The sequence below is a fragment of the Patiria miniata genome, unplaced genomic scaffold (genome assembly GCF_015706575.1).
Source record: "Patiria miniata isolate m_02_andy unplaced genomic scaffold, ASM1570657v1 HiC_scaffold_7, whole genome shotgun sequence".
Lineage (NCBI taxonomy): Eukaryota > Metazoa > Echinodermata > Asteroidea > Valvatida > Asterinidae > Patiria > Patiria miniata.
In genome coordinates, this window is record NW_024037074.1 from 15,106,708 (window position 1) to 15,128,928 (window position 22,221).

The window sequence follows — 22,221 nt, forward strand, 5'->3', positions numbered from 1 at the left end:
TTCGAATAAAATAATAACTAAAGGGAATGGCGAATAACGTTTCTCACAAGTCGAAGCAGACTGACGTTCAAGCTGCGAAAGCTTCACAATTTGATTATATAAATACTTGATCATAGAAGAAAAGTCGTGAGTTGGTACTTTTGCATTTTTTTGAGGGGGGGGGTCAAGAAAATAAATTTACTAGACGAGCCAAACATTTTGATGACATAAAAGTAATACGTCGGACTTGCATTTTCACGTGTCAATTTGATCCTTTGTGCCACATATATTATTATTTGTTATTTATTATTTGTGCTTATTTTGAAACTCACTGAAACAAAATATATGTATAGTATGACAAAATGTGTTTGGTTTCAGGATTAACTGGTTCCGACAAGAGAGAATCGTCTTTTAGAAAATGTTACAGGGAATTCAACAAATTCAAACCATACCATACACAGACCATACACCCAGTGTAGCTTTTCAAATATTTCACAACAAAATGTGCAATTTCTGTTACAGAATAAGGTATATCATTGACACATCATACCCGCACCCATTATCTTTACAATAGATAGGCCTGTTTTCCAACGACAACAAAGAAGTGTGTATTAGTTCTTATCAATTTAAAGAGACTTTGAACACTTTATCTGAACTGCAACGAAACAGTCGACTACCAAAACAATTAAAATACTTTGCACGTTTCAAGCGGCCAAGAATTGATAATGCATCGTTGCTATGTTCATTTTTCTTCTGTTCTTTTCATGTAACCATGCAGGATCTCTCGAATCATAACAAAGCGAGCTAAATCAAAATAAGAAAAAAAACTATACCCAGGGAATGAAAAGCAAACCTTTCAAACCAGAACAAAAAGCCTTAAAAATGGAGTTACGGTACTTGATTCATACACCAAACTAGGCGAGGGGCGTGTCGTTAGAGGTTATTTACTTTTCGGTATTATATTTCTTTCTTTTTTTTGGGGGGGGGGTTCTGAATTTCTTCAGGGGTCAGTCCGTATCCTGGTCTTTGTAACCGGAACAACAAAGAATATTATTGAACATAATATTTTAAGTGCCGGAACACTCAAAAGCCGGAACTCCTGTGTGTGTGTGTTGAATGTCTTTTTTCCAAAAATAGGCCAATAAATAGAAAATGTTTCTTTTTGAAATAATAGGTACCTAGTTTTCAGAGAATCTGAACTGCAATGAAACAGTCGACTACCATAACAATTAAAATACTTTGCACGTTTCAAGCGGCCAAGAATCGATTATGCATCGTTGCTATGTTCATTTTATTGTCTGCGCTTTATAAATTTCTCTATTATTATTGTTATTATTTTTCTTTTTTTCTTTTCATATAACCAGGATCTCTCGAATCATAACAAAGCGAGATAAATCAAAATAAGAAAAAAAACAATACCCAGGGACTGAAAAGCAAACCTTTCAAACAGAACACAAAGCCTTAAAAATGGAGTTACGGTACTTGATTTATACACCAAACTAGGCGAGGGGCGTGTCCGTATCCTGGTCTTTGTAACCGGAACGACAACGAATATTATTGAAAATAATATTTTAAGTGCCGGAACACTCTAGAGCCGGAACTCCTGTGTGTGTGTTGAATGTCTTTTTTTTCAAAAATAGGCCAATAAATAGAATATGTTTCTTTTGGAAATAATAGGTACCTAGTTTTCAAAGAATCTGTTGATAACACAATTCGGAATAGCGCGGCTACACTGACACAACTAACTTGCATCAAATAAAACCCGATTGGGTGTCAATTTGATTTTGTACTTGAATCACCAGCATAATTGTATAAGGCTTGCTCAGGTGTGACGTGAACCCACGACCTCCTGCTTATTCCTGATTAACGTATTACCACTCCACGGACGGCGATTTCTTGTCAACGATGGGGGAGGGGGTCTCTCCGTAACCAACGTCTGATACTATGTGAGCAATGCAATTTTATGCAACCGGTACCCAGGCGCCAGCCATAAGTATCACCCGTTGTCCAACGGAACCCTTTGTGTCTCCTGTCCAACGTCTGATGTATCTAAGCATGCAAACTTATAAAGGTCCCGTGCGCCAGCCAATCGGAGTCGACCTTAGAAATTGTAACGCAGTTTAGATCAGAAATGTGGACTAAGTTGTTGATTGGTCAATTTGGCTGTCACGATTTTGTACTACAATGGGTTACCAGAGACCCGATAGAAGGCGCCCGCAGAATGGTCAGAATGTCGAAGTCAAGACGCAGTCTTGTGTTTCATAATTAATCGCGGAATCTGCTCGCATATCATAGACAATCCAATCGCAAGGGGATATTTCATAGACTAGGGCGAGCTGGACACCATCTGATTCAAGAGGGCGTTTTCAAACATGTATACATCTTCAAGTCATACCTTTATGCAAGTTCCCCGCAGGATACAGTAAACTGTCGCACTTACGCCAAAAGAAGTGGCTATTAAACCAATTTGGAAAATACAGAGGGGGACATCGCCATTGGTGTCCCCCTCCCAAAAATTATTGGGGAGTTAGGGGACCTGTCTTATCCCCCCCCCCCCCCCCACGGATCGCCGCCAACGTTATGCTGCTGTTTTTCTGCATATCTTTACCACTCGACCACCGAGCTTGCCAGGGTCGGCTAGCCTGTTCAGTTCTGTAGAAAAGGGGATTACAATTCAAAATCGGTGGATATAGGTCACTAGGTCTAAATATTGTTGTTCGATTGGATGTGAATTTTTGTAATCAAACTTAACAAATAACTTTTGTTGGCCGGATTTTTTTTAACCCTTTCAGCAGCTCGGGATTTTTTTTTTTTGGACACATGGAAAGGTCGTAATGCGGGCTAAAGTTGAGCAAATCAATACAAGAAATTAGGGGAAAAGATCAAACATTTGGAAATGCCCGAAATAAGTTTTATTTGTTCAAGTAAAACGGGCATGAAATTATAGGATTACATGCAAGGCGTGGAGTGCTGCCTCAGCGGCTGTATACATGCTTGTCACGCTAAGCCTCCGTATGGGCAGCCCTAGTTTTTGTTTCATTTCTATTTACTTCAAGGTCGTGTTTCCTTTCCTTTCCGGAGTACTATTTTCTTTTACCTCAACCTTGTACTTTCTGGACTTTGACAATGGAGGGCGACACAAAACAGTTTCCTCGAGGACGATACTAACGCAAGTACAACACCTGAATTTGGGAACTCTTTGACTAAATAAATACACCGCTCGTACCTGTATGGATGAGTGATTAAAACAACAAAGCAATGAAAATTTCAATGCAATCAAAATCTCGTCACGGTTACACGAATTGTAAGTTTCCCACGATGGTCCAGTTTTCGTTGTAAAAACGGTGTGGCCACATGTAACACGCTATTCGTCCAATGATTCCAGTTCTTTAACTGATGTAAAAGTCTACTTTATACGGATTGGATTTTTGTTTTTAATTAAGATGACGCCTATAATAACAAAGGTTCCCTAGATTTGGGTCATTTTATTGTAAAACTGTATTTAATGCACTCGTCCGAATTCCAATAACAACTGTGTCCATTGATGCAGCGGAAGCCGATTCCCGTATGGCCAAGTTATTCCGACGTCCACTTTTGGTGGAACATGTGATCGTACTTTCTGCTATAAATGAGCGGTTGGTTTTTTTTTTTTTTTTTTTTTTTTGCTGATACGGTACATACACCAGCAATAAAATATCGATGATTCCAATGTGACCATATACATGTAGAAACAATTCGCGCACCAAAGTGCAGTGCTCTGTCTAAAGGTGCACTTCAACGAATAAAAATTTTTAGATAGATCTCCACAAGAGGGAAGTTCCAGTTGAGGGGAAAAAACATCTCTCCGAATTCTGTGAACTTTTCCTGTACTGACCGGTCACGTCAGTAGCCGTTTGGTCTCTGACCAGATCGAGTTCAAAGCAAAGTACACTGAGTCATAACTCTGTAAATTCTTGAACCATGCATTCATTCTGGATAATTAGTCCGACTCGCACAAAAGGTTAGCGCTCCCTTCATTTGATACAGATTCATTTTTCAGCCAGGGGGGATGTCCAATTTGGACGCTTCAAACAAACATTTATTTGTCCGAGTGGCCGCAAATTACCCGAGAAATAGCCGTTCTTTGACCGGGAGTCTTACCACTTTTGTCCATGTGACAATAGGTGGCGTCTTTACGACCACCGGAGGGGTATTTCTTTTGTTATTTGATTGGGTTGTTCGCTTTGGTCGATTGATAATAAATTGTTAAAAAAAGTACTGCCAGATTGCTTCTTTATGTAATATTATAAAGAATGAATTGAGCAATAATACAAGGTCATGGGAGACAGGTTTTCAAAAGATATTGATCCCCCACTTAAACTTGGCACAACAGACGAGGGGGTAATTATGAAACCGTAAAGTTTTACAATCGAGCATGTGATGTGGCGTGACGGACAGTGACCGACAACCTGTATTCTGACCCTGAAACAGTTTGTCAAAATAACTGACGGTGGGGAAAAATTGATTATGGGGCAGAAAACCAATCCACAGTTAAACTTTGTACCAAAGCTTCGCAATGAGCTATAACTCAAACTACATGTATAGCTGAACAATAAAGTAAATAGATAATGTGCCATTGTGGACCACAAGTCTTAGTAAAGACAGCAAGCAGACCCATATACGGTCAGTGATAGAGGGATGACTGACCACCGTCCTGAAGTTTTGTACATGCATCTAACATGGGCATGATTCCAAAATGGATACCTCCTAAAATCGGTTTTTGCTATTTTATCAAAAGCCCGGGGAACCTCATGAGGAGAAGACGATATGTAACATGTAGGAGGTGGAAGGAAACCACATAAGCCAGTTCGGAATAAGGCAGATTTAGAGACCGAAAACGCAGTCCATCAACTCGGGTTACCGAGTACAAAAACATTAGGCCTACGGCTAGTCCGGGACAAGCACAGCTGACTACGGATATGGCTTTGCACTTTTGCGCGCCAATGGCAACTACACGACTCACACATGCATGTCGTTGCGCCAATCTGCAGACACACCCAATTCGCAAGTTTCCTACATTTGCAAAGCACATATACAGCAAGTAAACGACGTTTGTCTCTTTTTACTTAGGCTTTAGAGGGGTGGTCCTGGATACGACAGTCTCTCCAAAAGTCTCTAACTTGCTTCCAACTTGTTTCATCACCGAGTTCTCTTATTATTCGACAGAAACCATTGTTCGTCAAAAAGATAGTAATATTCTGATTGGTTGAAAGAAGCACTTGTGCAATAAAACAGAAGCAACAAACAGTTGAGACAATGGTCCTGTCCATTTTAAGGCAATTTTAAACAGGAGGAAATTATGGTTTGGTTCATTCGCGAATTAATACTGAAGATCACTTAAGTCGACACAAAAAAAATCATTCCGCGCATGCGCATTAAACAGAGCCCCATCTTTGTTTGGATATCGACGTTAAATTTACTACTTTTTTCAACTGTATCAATGGAAACTCTCCATCCAAAACAAATAATTATTTTCCATTGTCGGCGACGGAACCAGTCCAAGGTTATATAGACTACTGCACAAAAAGCCCGGCCGTGGGAACAAGTTTGGAGTGTCTTGCCCCGTAGGCCTATACCCAGTGATTGTCCTGACGTTGCCTTGGACAACTGACACAAAGTGCACACAACTTATACACACATTGTTTCCTATGCTAGCATAAGAGTTGCTCTTCTAGATGAGAATGGCAAAAATGAACAAGTAAGAGGGATTGGCTTTTTCTATTCTAGAATACATTTCCTCAGCCGTGAATTTTACGCATGGTGTAGGTCTACATTAAGGTTGCGCCGGCGTCGGCGGCACGTTTTATTTTGTAACCAAGCGACTTTTGAAATCTAGAGATTTGGAAGCATTTAAGTGACTGCAGTTCAGAAATCCTTTGAACAAAAACATCTGCACAAAGGACGACCACTTTTAAGGGAATAGGGAGGTTGTTAAAAAAAAAGCTGGAATAAAGAGACCGCTTTCCGTAACAAGTTATCAAACCCGGATATTGATTATGGCCGACGGCAATGGGCATTGAAAATGTACAGGGCCCTATGTATTCAGATCAGATATTTTTAGTTTGGTCAACGTGTGAGTTTTCCAACTTAGTCTCATTTCAGGCCGTTTCGATTTATAGACAACTACAACAATGGTGGCGCTCATCAGACTTGATGTGGAATGCTTTCCCAAAACGGTATAGCATGCATTCTTAATACCATAGCTATCCATTGCGTTCTCTCCAGCCAGCCGACAATAAGTGCAGCCGCTCGCTGCTTCCTTCCTTGGCTTAAATTTCATGAATAAGGGTAAGAAAGGCAAGTTTTGCTTAACAGATTCATACCATAAGCTACCATTGGCTGAGAACAATTTTTGAGACATCATTTTGGCTAAACAAATACATTATGAGCTGGGACAATAATTACCGGGTATGTTTTTGTCGTGGGTAAATTTAACAACTTGATGCATCTAATGTAGCGCTGCCACGGTGTTCGACTCACGTGCCGTGGTACGTGGGTTCGAACCCTGACGGGGAAAATGGTGCTTGTGTTCTTGGGCAAGACACTTTACTACAATTGCCTCTCTCCACCCAGGAGTATAAATGGGTACCCGTGAAGGTGAAGACCAGAAAGCGTGGAGCTCGAGCTGCTGCAAAAACTGGTCTCGTGGCCTGATGAACTGGGGTAATAATTGTGAAGCGCCTTGAGACTCTTGGTATCAAGCACCACATTGTTACTATAATATACTTTTAATTCTAACACTTAACAGGTGTATTGGCGCCCAATTCAAGAATGAAGCTGTCGTGTTGATTTCACTCTTACATCCAAACCTGTTGCATTTCATTAATTTGCAGTAATCACTGGGGCACAAAGTCAACATGCCATTTATCAAAGTTAAACAAAATATAAAATAAAAATAAAACTAGAACACCTAAAGCTGTGTGTGGGTGTGTGAGTTTTCTTTCCCTCGAAAGATTTAGATGAAAGTTATCTTTCTATCGTTTGTTGTCGCAGGAAGTCGTCAAAATATTGTATTTATGGAACAATATTAGAGTTTTTCAATCATAAAAAAAAGTCCGTGCGTTTACTCAGTTTTGGGGAGGCAAGCATGCAGAAAGGAAATTTTTCGATTACCAGATAAGCAGACAAAGGGCCCGCAAGAGCTTGAAATTGAATTCATCGCTCGGTTTGTTCAGCAATCGGTAGTACCTCCGATGTTATTTTTTGTTAACACGTCTGACCTTCGGAAAATAAAATAATAAAAATCCGTGGGTGTTCCGGTGTTTTTTCCCCTCCTTGGGAATGTGAAGAAAAAAATGGAGGTATAAAAGTGGGCGGTTTCCGTAAGGGTGCTTTTCACACGGCGTCTATTTTGGTCATATTCATTGTGACTTTGCTGACGATAATGTGAACTGCACCCCGCTGTCGTTTGGGCATCATTCTGATTTCGAACGCGAGTCCTTGACCGTGTTTAAATTGGGCTTTCGGATCATCAGGCTGAGGCTTTGTCCGACTGGGAAGTCATTGTGATATTTAATCTCTGACCGCGGCAAACAAATATCCAAGTTCGGACACATGCACGACCTCTTTTTGATTTCTATCGGACACCTTACAAGGGTATCATGGGCCAGTTAACACTGCCAAAGTTGCCTATAAATTATAGCAGGCCCAGTCGTGGTTAACATGGTGCATTCTTAAATTCGCCACTAGACTGTTGAAGTCCGTTACATCAGGGTTCAACAGTCTCCTTTGTTTTCTATAATAGCCGTCATTTTGTTCTCAAGTACCGGTATACTGCGTGAACATCCACTCTATTCGAGTGACAATAGACCATTATCATCATTGCGGCCATCTTGATTTTTTTTCCCATTCAAATCAATAGTCTGGTTCCTTTTTGCACAAACACATTATCATTATGTACTTTTATTGTATACAGGGAACATGACTGAAATGGTGGCAGCATGATAAAGGTCTATTCACTCCCACTGACTGTCACTAGAGACCGGACGCTTTCAGTTAGAATGAAATTCAGTCAATCGGATAGATCGAGTTTTCACTCGAGCTCCCACTGGATTGTTTTTTTTTTCATTGTATTTCAATCTAAAATGAGAGCGATCATCTGTCGCCAGTTTCACTCTTTGGAATTAAGAGAGTACTGTCTAATTGAAAACGACCTGATGAATTGTAAATGACCCTGGAGACATAATACAGATTATCCGCTCCTGGATAATGAGGGTCGTAATAAAAAAAGGGCTCATGAGGCCCCTTTGGTCATGTGCCTATACCCGTAGTATTATTACAAGGGCAAGGTCCGTTGCATAGAACTCGTCTTTGATGAGAAAAAACCGCAACTACTGATGAATTCGTGGTTTGCGTGGGAAAGCATGGCCATTGAAAGTCAGCGGACGATGAAGCAGAGTAAAATACACAGCAGGAAATGCACTTGTTTGGTTTTTTAAGTAGTATTTGAAACTAGACCCGAATGCATGACATAAAGTGGGTGAAAAGAGCACTTATAGGAACCCTCCCTTTTCGTTGCACTTGAGAACATATTCAGTTCCATAAGTACGCGAACGCGTTTACACAAATAGACCTTTTATCGGGATACACCATCTTGAAAATCAAAGCGAGGCATATAACGCCAACAAACAAACCAGGCGGCCTCCTCTCGCAAAGTTACAGCATATTGACACTATAAAAATTAAAAGGATGGATACCGCAGATTCCCCGAAACATCAATCAACGTTCAAATGCGTCGATGCTTGTGCTTCGCTTATAATGTACACCATTTGCATTTGTGGTATAGTTTCATGAATGGCTTAAGGGCTAGTCATTAAAAGCAGTCATCGTTCCATCTGCTGACCTATTCAATGTTGTCCATTAGTGCTGGGGAAAACGGCCAAAAAATGCTGTTCGTTTTCAACCGTCAAAGTGCATCTGTCGCGCATAAACAATAATGAAGAACCCAGGTAGGTCACGGGGCATTCCTGAGTGCCGGATGTGTCGTAGGAAACAAAATTACATACATCCGTGTACCTATAGCGTACCGGAGCGTACGCATGAACTGAATTACTAGTTCTCGGCCGTTAACGGATATATTTGAAAAAGTAGAGTTCTTTTCACAGTGGTTTGGTCCGAACCATCCTGAGTATACTCGTACAAAATTTCTCTTTTTCGAGAATGACAGCATAATATACCTGGCGCTATACGATTTCACAGGATGCTGGATGTTATTATTTACCTACAATCAAGTAGGCTATTTAATAATATTTTGGCCGTTTCGATTAGAATGTTTATGAATGGTATATACCTACTACTCATGCATGTAATCTGACAGTCAACTCCGTTCTTTATTCCCTCCTTTCGGATACCGTCCAACCACTACACAAAATACCAGGTGGCTACGTTAACATCACTGCACATAGTTTGCCTCCATTTACAAAAAAAGTTCATTAACAACTTTACGAATTGTTACAAACAATTGTTGTTAAGTATTTAACTTTATGTTGTTTGTTTGTTTTTTAAATAAGAATTTGGTAGTTACATTTTATGGGAAACTTAGGGTGCTCGTTTGTGGTAAATTTTCAGGGGACTGACATATATGCAAAATAAACGCGCACGCGCATCCATCGAGACAAAGCCCGTTTTCCGTAAACGTTCGTCAAAAGTGCATTTATTGACGACGTCATTGCATTTTGGTCAATTTTGGTCTACACGTATAAACATTTTATGGGAAACTTAGGGGGATCATTATGGTCCAGGGACAGACCTACTGACCGACCGACCGACCGACCGACCAAGAAGTGACATGTAGAAGTTCCTGTCAGAGCTTTAAAACAAGACGAGCAAGCATCGTAAAGCCAGTCCCAGACGAAGGTTGGTCTAAGGGGTCTGGGTAGTCATCGGAGTCAAATTGGTGGGCCAAGATGAGGCTGTATTATTCACAAGTGACTGTCAGTGAGAGAGTCGTGGAATCAAAAACGACTCAATGTAGGTTAGGCCGTGTCCGAAACGGGCTTCCAGAGCTACGGCTACGTCTATTGTCAGCGCGTCCCAGCGTATTTTCAATGGGCCCGGACCTAGACCTAGCTCTAGACAGTTGATTCGGATGCAGCCTTAGTCCTCTGGGACCAGCAAATACTGCCCTCAACGATGGCCGCCGGTGACCAAGGTCAATGGACCTTTTCGCAATCGACATATTTTTTGTTTTCCTCCAAATCAGATTTGTCAACGAGCAAAGTAAATGAAATTTGAGAAAATTATATTTGGTACAAAGCTCGGAACAACGCCAATTTGTTCACGTCAATAGTTATGTTTCCAATATGACAAGCAGACATATTTGGGGTATTATTGTGTCAAAATCGTAAGTTGGCATATCAGTCGTAAAAAAAGTATTGGCACTTACCCTGGGTTCTTTTGAGTACCTTTTTGAAATTCCCTACATTGCTATGGAGTTTGTTATTATTTTGTACATAACGATATTTAGCCCACATACCATCGCTCAAAAATGAAAGAAACTTCACACAATTACAATAAGCAGAAAAACGGTAAAGCAAAATAATCCTATTTTTATTGATTGAGTCCTGCCAAGAAATTGTATAAATATAGCCTTACATAAAGGTTGCATTTGCCCGAGGTGAGAAGGGCTGATCTGAATACAGCGGTACTATTTGTCTGGGTTTGTATTTGTGTTGATGGCTCCATTGTGTACCGGTGAGGGGCGTGCGTGCCAGCCACGCGGGTAAGCGGAACGGCATGCGTCAAGCGATATAGGCATCAAGCGAAACTACTCAAGACCCTAGACGTCAGCGCACACAGGCTTTTCAAATCATACTTTTTGATTTTATTGTGTGCTTCGTACATCACGTGCGACCCTTAGAAGTGAACCCAACCCCAAATTTTTCATGTCGTTTATTTTTTTGCCTTTGACAACACTTTCTCAGATCTCGTGCAGGAATGTCGGTTTTTAGAAATTAATGCCGAAAGGGACTTTGAGGAGACAAAAGGCAGCGTGCCGGGTGTGCAATAAATCGTAAACCCGTGTTGTTGTTATTGTGTTTGTTGACGTTGTATCTGGAGTTGAAATGGTCAAGGCTTTTTCTTTTTTTAGATGGGATAGATTGTGTAAACCCGATCTCAATCGGCCTACATACAGCTCCACAAGTCATGCCAACCATGTTTAGGCCAAATTCATCTGAATTACACCCATCTGTTCAAATACGATTCCATAAACAGTTTACCGCTCTTTTTTTATTATCATCATTTCATCATCATCGTCATCATCATCAACCCCATGCCAGGCCGTCTGTCCCCCACCACAGCAAACTATTCAACATAATCATCTCAATTCTTCCTCTCCTCGCGTAGCCACTATCCTTTCCTGACAAATAATGTTGCATCCCTGACGACTATTCTCACCAGGTAATCACGGCATCATCACCACCACCATCCCAACACCACCACCACTACCCCCAAACGTCACCACCCCACCACCACTCCCAACACCACCCCATAACCATCCCACAACCCCCCCCCCCCCCCCATCCCCTACCACCACCACCACCACCCTCAGAACCACTTCCCACCCTGTTCTCTGTTATCTTGAGTCTCCTGGCTTACTTCTGACATCCTGTAATAGTATCCCATTGCCGAATTTCTGCTGAACCTGAGGGACAGAGAAGACACTGTCTGACTGAGTCACTAAATACACTTTATGTCCTAAACTAATATTTTTGTGCAAGCCTATAGTCCTGTTAGTTGTTATGTGACAAGTCTAGTTTTGTTGGTTGTACTGTTCTGAAAAGGCTGGGGAGACTCGCCCGGGAAGTCCCAAAAATTTCCCTGTGGCTGTTCAAAGGCCATATAGCACACACGCAAAGTTCTTCTACCCCAACAGTTATGGCATTGTAGTCTTTTTTGTCCGAATCCTGGCATTTTAGTAATAATACCGATGTCTATAATTCACCGAACTCAAAAGCCGCTGACAAGATGATAGATTGGAAATTTAAAAACAACCTTGAATGCCAATAAATCTTTCGGGATTAGGTTAGGTTCGTTCAGGGGAGTGGGGCAAAAAATATGTGTTCTGTTAATGTGAGACTATGTGCTGGTGAACCTTGTAAAATGCAAAGGAAACTCAAGGCACTGTGTGTATAGCTTACTGCGTGCTTACGACACGTGCAAAGGCGTGGCAGAAGTGACGACCCTGCATCAGCAGTTAGACAATGAGGAGTACAAACAAGAGTAAATAAATTCCCATACACACCAATGATAAAAAAAAACGTTAACAAAGTCGGGGAAATACTCCGGCTCTCACAGATATTCAAGACATTACAGCTTGATTTACCCCTCTCACTTTCTGTTCAATGGTGGGGTTTTCCCCCTAAGATGATCATGTCTAAGGAGTCCCATCGCCATTTTTAAAAGAAAATGATCCCTCCGCTCTATTGCAATAAATAAGAGGAATACGCGTTCAATTTCATCCCAGATTTCTCAGAAGTACAAGTTCACAGAAGGGTTCAAAGCTGGGACCTTTCATTGCTACAAATCATCAAGCATAGGGGCTACTTAACTCTTTTTTTTAAGAGAAAAATGGACAATATACAAATCATGATTTGGTCGGAGTAGGCAACTTTTGGCCTATGTACTGGTCTTCAACCTGAGAGCGAATATGTATTAAGGACGGTAAGAGCACATTCCTATAAGTTCGATCAAGCAACAATGGTCGATTGTGGTTTATTCGTGACGTATGTTGCGCTTACGTATACTAAAAAACTATTGAAGTGCAGAAATCTCTAGTCCAAGTACGGGGAAATTTCACAGAACCTGAAGGTCCTGCAATGCGCACAGCCACTGATAACCAGCGATGCGACCAACCTCATGAAGTTGGTCGCACGTAATCGACCAACAGACAAGACTGCGTCCAACCATCGTCGACCAGCTCGTTAGATGAAGATAAGTCGAAGTTGCTTCACGATGGTCGTGGGTTCATCCCCTTTTCTGCAGAGTACAACTTCTGTTTGGTACAGTGACATCATCATCAGATAGAGATTGATACACCACTTGAAATTTAAAGCTCTGGTTTCTATACTAGCATTTTTTTCAAACTGCGTTCATTACAATTTTTTCCGAGACGGCTATTATAAAAAAATTGTTCTTTCTCGGGAGTAGTTTCTTCATATGGTATTTGGTCTTTGTACAATCTAGACTGTGGAAAGTTAGAAACTCATCGAAAGAATACGTCTCGTTCCGACCAAAACCGACTAAAAAAAGCCCTTTGAATTTCGGAAATTCCTGATATTTATAAAGGCGTGAACAGGTTGCGTGCCGTGTTAGTCTTGCCGCAACAGCGTGGAAATAAAAGGAAAATAAATAGAAGAATTTTGAGGCGATGACAACAGTACAATCCATTCACTGTATAGGCAAAGCATGGCACTTGGAAGTGAACCCTGAAAACTCGCTTTTGGCTTTGATGCAATGTGTGACTTTGGAAATTCATAATTGCTTTTAGAAATGTCGGGGCAAAATATGCCAAGCCCGATTCAGTGATTACAAAAACGAGCACAAATAGAATTTGGTTGTCATGGTTGTATTGAAATTTACTGAGATAACACACGGTTGTACTTTTGATGGAGTTCAAGGATTTGTGTACATGTAAAAAAAAAAATTAATTTTAATTTTTTAAGGAGCACTTCATGTTTTCACCTGCCACGTCAATCATTGAAGCTTTGTTCGCAGGCTCTTTTTTATCACAAAGCGTGAATGCACATGATCGTGTGGGCGGGGAAACTTTTAAGCAAATGCAACCAACAAAGTTCGTGTTTTCCTGATTCCATGGAGATGGTAAACCCTAAAAGGGCCGGGTTATTTTGACCATCTCTCAGCCGGGGGCGGATTCCGCCCCCCCCCCCCAAGATCTCAGCCATCGAGTGACGAAAGCTTTTGAAACTCGGTACATGCATCATGGTACTGTATAGTTGTTCTATGGTAAACTTGGTAAAAACTATGGGTACCAGACTTAGTTCCATCCCATGAATAGTACATGTGACTGGGTACTAGCTGATTTTCTCTCAGCACCTGGATCTGGTAAGCATTATTTTGAACTTTTCAGCTCTATACAACTTGATCAGATTTTTCTCCCAGTATGTAACAACATATCCCCTTTTTTAAACTAGCCATAAAATGATCGAACTTCTCGCAGGCGCCAAAACATGTCATAACTTGTCACGATCACTCTATCCATCGGGAACAATTTTCGACAACAGATAAAAATCTTTCCCTCGCAAAATATGTACTTGTCAAATTCATATTGACATTGGAATTTGCGTCCTTTCATGTGTAACGACGCAGCATAACTTTCCACTGGATTCCACGTCGGCCAATACCATCAACATTGCACACCAACAAGTCTGTGACGATATTATACAAAAGAGCCTCTACCTACGATTTGTGTTTTACAGGGGCATGCTGCGCACTGGCGACACTGGTTTTAGAGAGTTGTTTTCCCAAACTTTAATCACCCGTTAAGTTATTTCCCTTCTCTGTTGCCTATAGAATTTTTGGGCGGACTCCAAAACTATGCAGGCTTTGAATAGGTGTTTACTCGTAAACAAGCTTATTTATTTCTTTATATATCGCCCACACTATTCCAGTGGGCAAGTTTAATACTGCAGAATAATGTGTCCCTGCGAAACTGACGGTATATGCTACGGCTGAAAGCTGTATGGGAACGGTCTACAAGAATTAGCTCAACAACAATCAGCCTGAAACTTTTAGTGGTAAACATTTCAGAAGCAAGTTTATGCCATTTCTGTTCCGTTGTTCTGTTGTTTTCTGAGACAAAACACATTCCCTTTGGTAGAAACAATAAAACGTTGTTTCCATCTAAAATTCAATGTGCAATATACAGCGGTTAACAGATATTTAAGTGGCACTATGATCAGCTGGCAACACAGGAAAGGGGAAAGGTGCCAAAATACAAAATACCGCGAGGCAAGAAAAAAGAAGAAAAAAATCCAGTTTTGGGCAATTGATGGTGAAAATAAAACTACCATCGCGTCGTAAAAGTCGAAAAGGAAAACGAGCTTCAGAATCTACCAAGTCCGTGTACATGACTTGTATCTGATTGGGGGCGCACCTCACGCTGACTGTGTAATGCTGGAAAGTGGTTATACGTATAAGAATGAGGAGAGGTGGTTTGGTCATGCGACTGAATGACATTAAGGAGCAAAATATATATATTTGACGGACCGTATTAGCCGCCCTCGAGATGGTAAACCATTCAAAACACCTCTGATTTCTTTTTGTCTGGTTAATGGTTATCCCTTCCGGCAAAGGACGTCATCAGTATAAAGTATTATTCGAATTAAATGTTACTTTTGATACACATGCTTTTCATACGGTGGAAGACCATAATTTATGGAGGACTGCAGATGCTGCCGGCGCCATGGATTGATGACGGCAGCGCCCTCTGACTGTCACAAAGGGTCAGGTATTATATCATTTTTGGAGGAGGGCATATTGACAGTTGGGTTGTGGGGCGGTGATGAAGATGGTGTATGGTAATGAAGCTATAGTGGGGGCGGGGGTAGGGTTATAGGGCGGTTGGTGAAGGGTGTGGTGATTCAGGGGTGGGTTGGGTCTGGTGAGGATGAATTGGTAAATTTGGTGAGTGTCAGTTGAATTTGGTGAGGGAGGTCACGTTGTCGTCTGGGGGAGTTCAGTGAAGGAGCTGGCGAATAGTTACTGGTAGTGACGCAGTGACTATTCTATATGGGCAAGTTGTCAATAAGGCGTTTGACGACGGTTACAAGATTCTGTGTGGGCTACGCACATCAGACGGAAACGAATTCCCTATTGCCTTATGGTACTGCAACAGTGCTACATTTGTCCTGTTTTTTGGCACTGTTGTGTATTATGAGGTTGCCAAAGAGTTTCACTGGTTGCAAATTCACTGGTTGATTTCGGGCGCCCCTGGACCAACTTGGAGTATGCCCCTGCAATGTAATAATGCTGATATCAACTCTCTATAGGCCTACATGATTTATGTGTTCACCAGCACTCTATATCCTTTGTTACAAACTACAAGGAAATATGACAGCACGTACGTCTCTCCCAAACGAACCAAACCATGCGGGGAAAATATATTGATTTTCAACTATTTTTATGCATCACTTTGTCGGCTGCTTTTGAGTTCTGTGAATTCTGGAGATCGGTATTGTTGCAATTTAATTGTGTTTTAAAAGACTACAATGTGAGTCTGTTCGGGTAGGGCAAACTGTGCGTGTGTGATGTACATGTAGTCCATGAAGTGTCATGGGGAAACTTTAGAGATTTTCTGCGGGAGTGCATGGCCATCTCAGTAAAAGATCTCTTCTAAAAGATATAAAATACAGCTGTAAAGGTTTTGTACTTGAAATCCAAGCAGGAACTGCATGAAAGTTGAAGTGGTAACAAGTCTGGGCTCATCTAGACGAGCTACACCCGAAAGAGGAGTCGGTCAGAGGACAGTTATTGCCCTTTGGGTCCAGCAAACACAGGAATTTCAACCAAAACTGCACAATGGGAATATTCACGTCGAAAAGAAGTCAATTCTTCGTTTTAAAACTGCACACGATTCTCAACTTCAACTAAAACGTTAACTTCAACTAACACGTCAACAGGCACCATAACGTCATCACGGGTGCACTTCTGACACTCGTCAGAAATACCTTCTCCATTGGTAAAAAGAGAGACATTCCTGCACGAGTGTTTTGTAAAGAGGGGGAAAATATTGGGGAAAAAATATACATTGCAGGGTTTCAACATCACCCAGTCTCACGTAATGCATGGAGGGAACAATTAAACTCAAAAGTACGTCTGGATTCGTAAAAGCCCAAGTAGGAACTATTGAGTAGGCCTATAGTCCGTTTGTGTGACGCATGCCGTTCCGCTTACCCGCGTGCCTGGCACGCACGCCTCTTCACCTTTAAGCCAATAATAGCCAACACAAATAAAAACCCAGACAAATGGTACCGCTGTATTCAAATCAGCCCTTCTCCCCTCGGGCAAAGGGTCCCCAGATCCATCATTACTCTCTCTTTAAAGGGGCAAAAGTGAAGTTTTCTAACATATTTTGTGCAACTTTCTACTCATATCATCTTAATGAATGAACAATATTTGACGTCTCTTTTTGGTTAATTTTATTGAAAAGTGCACTTCTTTGAACTTTTTTTTCTTCAATGTCCGTGCTTTTCCGGACAACTGATGGCGCTGTTGTTATGATGTCATTACAGGAATACACTGTTCAGTTTAGGGGTTTTCTGTTCAAAATTTGAATCCCAAAATTTGCTTATTGAAAGTATTTGTGAGAAAAGTTTGCTCATTTGCTTACTGTCGTGTACTGATGACACAACGAATCACTAAGGAAAAGAAAATTTACGACAGCGAATTACGAAATATCCAAAATTCTGGCAACTTTTGGGGCTGAAACAGCTGTACATTGAGGATTCTGCCTGGAATGACGTCATACTTTCGTTTATGAATATGGACATTCGCATTAGCATAAAAACAAAAAGGCACCAAAATACCCTTGAAAATGGCACAACGAACATTTAAAATATGGTTAAAATGGGACACAAAGGCGCATTTCAAGGGATCGCATTAACAAAAAAAATGCATTGCATGGGCCCTTTAAGTGAGGCTGTATTTACAATTTTTTGGCATGGTTCAAACAGTAAAACTGGGGTAAGTACAACGTATGTTTTCCAATTTTTTTTTCATTGTGTGAGTTTTCTTTCATTTCTGAGCGATGGTATGATATGCAGGGCTGAAGTTCGTTACATAAAAAGAAAGGCTGAAGTTCGTTATACATAAAAAGTAAGAACAAACTCTGTATGTGTATATAGCTTCAACTTCTCCTCAAATCGAATGTATAGAGCACACTGAGGGCAATTCATGAAGCTATGAAAACGACCTTAGGGAAATGCCAACCAGTAAACCTAATCGAAGACAGGCAGATTGGTCGACTGTGTTCGAAACAACTTAATGACGTCATTACTCTACATTGCCCCAAAATCATGTTATTTCCCTGAAAAAAAGTGAAGATGATAATGATGATTCTCCAAAGCAAAATTTGGGGGTTCAAGTAATTTTTGTTTTCACTCTTGCAAACGCCATCCGGCCTGGTCCTGAACTCTCCATTGTTATTGGTTGAGCTTCATTGCCATGTTACGACGCAAACGACAAACTCGTCAGAGCCACGCTATCACGTGCGCGCAAACCTTGGTTTTTAGGTATATCTAAAAACCATGCCCAGAGATGGCCCAGAGATGGTTTCTGCCTTCATCAGACCGGTTCCTCCAGTGCAACTTGTGACATGTTCTAGTCGATCTATAGACCATGTCACATTTTGTTTACACAATTAGATGTTGTGGTCACGTGATGTCAACTTTTTTCAAACTGTTCTTTTCTGCACTGCATATTTCATCACTTGAAAAATGAATGGTTTACAGTGTTGACATATGCTGTTTGATGTGGGCCAAATAACGGCAAAAGGTGCTGAAATGTTTGAGTCACTGGTAACAATGGTCTATAGGACTGTATAAATGCATATCATTACACCAAAAACCATAAACCAGGGTGCATTAATTGTGATTGTGTGTGGTCTAGATGAGTTATAGGGAGTGCCAGATAGCTATCAAACGTGGGTCTTGGGTTGTAAAAAAAAAAAAAAAGGGTACACGTGCCGTTCCTGCAATGAGGGTCGAACCAAAAGGCTCTGTTAATAGAAATCTGAGTGTGCATTTGAAATTACAAAGAAAGGGGGAAATTATAAGCTGTGTGTCTCTAGGGTCCATCCACGTGGCCATTGTGGTCATGCTCAATAGGTTAAGTCCAAGTGTGTAAAGCACAGATTGAACTCAAGGAGAACGAGATATCGAAACGAAATGTATCTTGTTTCACGATTTAAACATCGAGGGACGCTTGCACACGTACGAGGACCCCATGCATTATGAAAATCCCAATAATACACTGCCGCGACCTTAACTAAGATCGCGCTGTGAATGGTGTATGGAAATCGCTGGCACTGTACCAAGTGAACTTAAGGCCAACAAAGAAACTCTTGTCTTTTGGGAATACCATTCATTGTACAAAGTACTGGCGCACCTACTACTTTTTTTTTCAATGGCTGCAATTCATCCTGCACAGGTGTGATTTTGTTAACCGCAGGCAGATTTGTTTGTAACTGCATTCGGCCCCAATCAACGTACAACGGCACTAGTTCCATTCACAGTTGATTTCTGATTGGCTGAATGTTTGCATGATTGACAAGTAACTATGTGAGTGACGTTTGAAACTCCGCCCCCTAATTTGGGTATGCATAGCGTCCCACCGCATACACGTTGTATGGATATATTGTTAACGTGGTTCTCGTGATCCGGAAGAATAGAGGTATCCCGAGCTGTTGACTGTCAACTTGTCCCTAAAATACGGGAAGGGCCTATACGACGTCGATTGGAAGATTTACATGTCAGGGTCATGCATGATTATTTTTAAAGTACACGTAAACGTATAGTAAGCACTAGCACTCGAATTTTCAAAACCTTCATATCAATACCGTATGCACACAGAGAGAGAACCTGGTTTACATAGGAAATGATGAGATTATAAGAGAAGGTGAACTGAAAATAAAAACCATAGAAGCAAATTGTTTCCATCTGAAGAATTTGGGATCGCGGCCGAATGAGGAATATAGCAGGCTTGATGGAAGAGAAAATAAATTATTGCAGAACGGCCGCTTTCCGCAAGAAAAAAATCACAACGTCGTATTTACCACTTTTTTAGAAACTATTTGATACAATTTATGTATGGCATCTTTTGTTATTTTAATTAGGTAATATCGAACGCACAAAAGGTTCGCTCATGCATATCTTAGCAAAACAAAGCGATGTCCTCCTCAGACGGCTGCTACGCATACGGGTATTCTTGTTCAGTTGCAAAACAAATTGACGCCGTCACGTTTCATTTTCAGTCAATAGTGGGCGCCACTGCGACTGCACAGTATTCACTTATCAAGATCCAAAACTCTCGGACGTCAAAAAAGAAAATCTCCGAGGACATAAAATGAGGGCGCTTTTCAGAGCAGACGTGGTCTGGCGCTTATCTAAGGCCGTGTCCGAAACGGGCTTCCAGAGCTACGGCTACGTCTATTGTCAGCGCGTCTCCGCGTATTTCTAATGGAGCGAAGACCTAGACGTAGCTCTAGACAACAGATTCGGATGCAGCCTAAATGCCATTGTCAGAAAACCCACGGGATTCATTTTCTTAACATTCGTTTTCTTAAAAAAAGTGTTTAATTTTGTTCGTGTTTTTAGGGTGTGGTATCCGGGGGAAAGTAGTTTTCTATTAGGCCTACTGAGTTTTCCCAATGAGCAATGTTAAAAAAAAAAATCCCCAGACACTGGCAGAGTGGATACTTCAAACTTATCACATAATCTTCTGTCACGAACACCGCCACCTAGTGTCAGGTGGAGTCCATCCCACAATTCCAAACCCCCTCTTCTCAAATGACCAAATCTGGAAAATTTCAGGATTTTTTGTCGTCATATCCCCAACCCATTGGGACAAACTGGCGCCCTTGACTAATAACCATCCTAGGGTCTTTCCCCTTTGGTATTGCAATAATTGTCTTTTCCTAGATGCTAAACTACATACAGATCTAAATATGGATTAGATTTGCAAATGCTGAGATTGATAGTTTACATAGCATAACAAGAAGTGGACATTAGTTACCATAACAACATCACTGAAATTGACCTTTACTACATGTTGGGCCTAACTGGAAAATTTTGGAATACTGATTACATCTATGATCCTTAAATTCTGCGCGAGCAACTGTAAACGACCAGATTGTTAGGCTGGATTGAAAACGGCTGCGTACTTCTAATACTACTTTTACATCAATCACATTTCAAGAGAGAAACATGCAGTGCATAGTTTGCTGAACTTGGCATCACCTGACCGTGCGCAACATGGGTAAACAAATGTAGCATGGTCTATAGTCTTCGCGACAGAGGGGGATACGCAAGAACACCCAAAGCCCCCATGACTTTTAGTCTCATGATGGAATAATGAATAGGCCTTCATGATCCCCTGCACAAGTGAATGTCTGATCCTCACACTACATGACTTTGAGCATGATGTGCTGAAAAAAAGTGCAACTACCTCTGAAAGAACTACCCCCCCCCCCCCCCCCCCTTTCCAAATACCCGCACCACGCACACAAACACCAGACTCACATGGGGAAAATTGCGATTTTTAGTTTTGTATTCAAACATCTAATGTCACCATTTTTCCAAGGTCACTATCACAATGATATCTTAAGAATGCTCCCTGCTAATCAAGATTATACGCAGTACCGCTGACCCCGAAGGTAGATAACGGTTATTTTTGTGTGTTCAGCTTTAGGGTTCTGCATGGCTCCAGTACAGGGCGCCCTCTCGCTTCCCAACGCAACAATGGCAGGCTCCAAAATTATTGGTCTTGACCGATGCAAACGAAATTAAAGGAACCGAAGAGCCATCCTATTGAGCCTTAATAATTGTGTGCTGACAGATCGAGTCTCTAACTACATGTAATTAACTGACTGACTGATGACGGACGGACGGACTGGCTGACTCCCCGAATCCCCGACTAATGTTCTGACTGACCCGTGACCGAGTAAATATCCTGAAGTGAGACTTTCAGCACGACTATAGAAGCCTAACCGTGTTTTAATTTTGCACCGACAGGCTGGATAGCTACCAACGTGCTTAATTATAAGTCTAGGCTAGCCTACAGGTGACAACGTGATGTAGAAGCGAAATGGAACAAGAAAACTTCCGGAAAGACAAAGTACAACGGAACGAAATGAGATTGAGCCGGATGTTGTCAGTACATGCTTGGGCTGCGAAACGTGGCTGCATTTCCGGGAGACAATAGGAAAAACATATTTTTACATAGCCCACTGCCCACGCCTACGGTGAAAAACTAAATCACCACAAACACTATCGTGGTTTTTACATGTGTTTTTTTTTCCATGCTCATAATTACATTTTGCGCTGTTTGCACAAACGCGGGAGAAGAATACCGAAATGTTTCGGTTTGCATCAAAATTTGCCAGTTAAAAAGTTGCATACCCCGTACTCTTCAAATATTAATATATTTTTTCCCTAAATGTTCAACTAGTATGTGTTGTTTTAACGA